The following is a 2931-nucleotide window of genomic DNA, read 5'->3' on the forward strand; positions in this document are numbered from 1 at the left end:
CATTGAATCAAGCAGTTCTGAAAACTGCTATACCATTGGCCCTTTGCTAAATGTCATGTTTTTCCATATTAACTGGTCTCCATTGGGGGGGTTCTCTGTTCCTCTCAGCTGAATGCAATCTTATATAACATATATGGTGTATATATGAACTTTAGTTCACTGCTATTGGAAAATCAATTCTTTTAATATTCTTAGAGGGAAATTTGATGAAACATAAAAAGGTTTTAATCTAGCAAAGTCACTTTAGTAATTTTAATAATCATATATTAGATTCAAGTTTTTATATGGTAATATTGCTTATAATGATGAAAAATAGTAAAAACTAAATTTTCATTAGTAAGGGAAAATGATTAGATTTTGTAATATTCAAAGAATGCCATACTCCTTTTTACCAATCAAATTAAAAATTGTTTAAAATCAGGTAATCTGTTTATGCCCATTACGATTGTATGTGCATGTAACAAAACCTGTTACCAGAAAGAAAATATGATTTTAGTTGATCGTGAATATACCTCCCATTTATCTATGTATGAAACATTTTTTGAGTGTCAACAATGTGCCAGGCATTCTCCTAGGTGCTGGAGATATAGTGGGTCAATGAAAAGTAAATCCTTGGACTCATAGAGATTATATTCCAGAGAGGAAGACAATAAGCAGGCAAAGTAAAAAGGTAGTTTGGGTTTTCAAACAAAGGAAAAAAAAATAGGGTTGTGTGATGGAGAGTAAACGGGTTGGTAGATGGGGTGACTGTAGATCAAGCAGTCAGGGAGGCTCTTTCTGGGACAGTACATGGTAGATGAGAAGAGCTGTCCATGCCAGAAATGAGAAGACTGGTCAAGGAGGTGGAACAGTAAAAACAAAAGATCTAATGTAGAAAAAGAACCCAGCGTGCCATGGGAGCAGAAATGATGCCACCACGATTGGTGCAGAGTGATGGAGGGGGAGAGTATTGTGAAATGGAGTTGGAGAGGTCTGCAGGATCTCATTCATGTGTAAAGGCTTGTAAGCCACTTAGCAATTGGGTTTTATTGCAAGAGCCCTAGGAAGCCATTGAATGATTTTAAGCTGGGAGATGAAATGATGTGACTATCACTCTCTGGCTGCTGTGAGGAGAATGGATTGTAGTAGGAGCAGGAAGAACACTTAAGAGTCTATGGACAGGCCGGGCGCGGTGGCTCACGCCTGTAATCCTAGCACTCTGGGAGGCCGAGGCGGGTGCATTGTTTGAGCTCAGGAGTCCGAGACCAGCCTGAGGAAGAGCAAGACCCCGTTTCTACCAAAAAAAAATAGAAAGAAATTATATGGACAGCTAAAAATATATAGAAAAATTAGCCGGGCACGGTGGCACATGCCTATAGTCCCAGCTACTCGGGAGGCTGAGGCAGAAGGATTGCTGGAGCCCAGGAGTTTGAGGTTGCTGTGAGCTAGGCTGATGCCACGGCACTCTAGCCTGGGCAACAGAGTGAGACTCTGTCTTAAAAAAAAAAAAAAAAAGAGTCTATGGACAGATGGGAGATGGCAATAATGGCAGTAATTTGGAGAAAAGTGGACCACATAAAGATATATTTTGGAGGTAAAATGAATAACTTTTTCTAACAGATTATATTGGTGGTGATGAGCGCAATAGTTAAACGAGTGAAAATTTCAAAATAAGTAGTTACATATATGTCTGGAGTTTAGGGATAAAGTCTACACTGAATATAAATATCCAGAAAATGGGGCAAAATATTGATTTACTTCTCCCACTGAGTCACCTATTGCTCTATATAGAGTCTTTCTCAGATGAACATCCAACGGTCAATTTTTATTTTCCTTTGTCCCTGCCCAGGTCTTTTTCTGTTACTCTTTTTCCCCAAGGCCCCTCATCTATCCTAGAGAGACTGGGTCACATCCTTCAGGTTTTGTGTATCACTGGTCCTTGGGATGCTTTTTGGTAAAATGTTTATAAGACAGGCAAACTTTTCCTTTAGCAAAACTGGTTGTGTTCACAGTTGGAAAAAGGTAGAAAGGAAAGAAAGGCCAAGAGAACAGGAAAAGACCTCCCCAAATATTATGCTCATAACAAAGAGAATATGGGGAAATCAGCACATTAGACACTGCTGGAGGGAGTATACATTCTTACAACCTTTCTGGAAGACTATTTGTTGTAAAGATCAAAAGTTACAAAGATGTGCTTAGCTTTTTTTTTTTTTTTTTCCTTTTTTTGAGACAGAGTCTCACTCTGTTGCCCAGACTAGAGTGCCGTGGCGTCAGCCTAGCTCACAGCAACCTCAAAGTCCTGGGCTCAAGCAATCCTCCTGCCTCAGCCTCCCAAGTAGCTGGGACTACAGGCATGTGCCACCATGCCCAGCTAATTTTTCTATATATATTTTTAGCTGTCCATATAATTTCTTCCTATTTTTAGTAGAGATGGGGGTCTTGCTCTTGCTCAGGCTGGTCTTGCTCTTGCTCAGGCTGGTCTCGAACTCCTGACCTTGAGCGATCCTCCCACCTCAGCCTCCCAGAGTGCTAGGATTACAGGCGTGAGCCACCCCGTCCGGCCTGTGCTTAGCTTTTGATCCATAAATTCAATTTCTACTTTTTTTCACATGGAAATCATCATGCATGCATGAAAATATTTAGTTACAAGGATGATGATAATGACAGCATTCCTTATAATAATTAAAAATATTACATCTAATATTTTTATATTATATCTAATAATCTCATATGTATTATATCTAACGTAACAATAGGAGATATTTTATGGATTACTGAAACAATGAAATATTCCCCAGTCATGAACAGGGGAATGTTAACATTGCAGAAAAATGTTAAGATATCGTTGAGAAAGAAAGTTACAAAATGGTGTATATATTGTAATTACATAACAACAATAAAAAGGTTAGAAGATTTTATATGAAAATATTAATAGTGTTACTGGTATTAATA

This window comes from Lemur catta, chromosome 10, assembly GCF_020740605.2.
Source record: "Lemur catta isolate mLemCat1 chromosome 10, mLemCat1.pri, whole genome shotgun sequence".
Lineage (NCBI taxonomy): Eukaryota > Metazoa > Chordata > Mammalia > Primates > Lemuridae > Lemur > Lemur catta.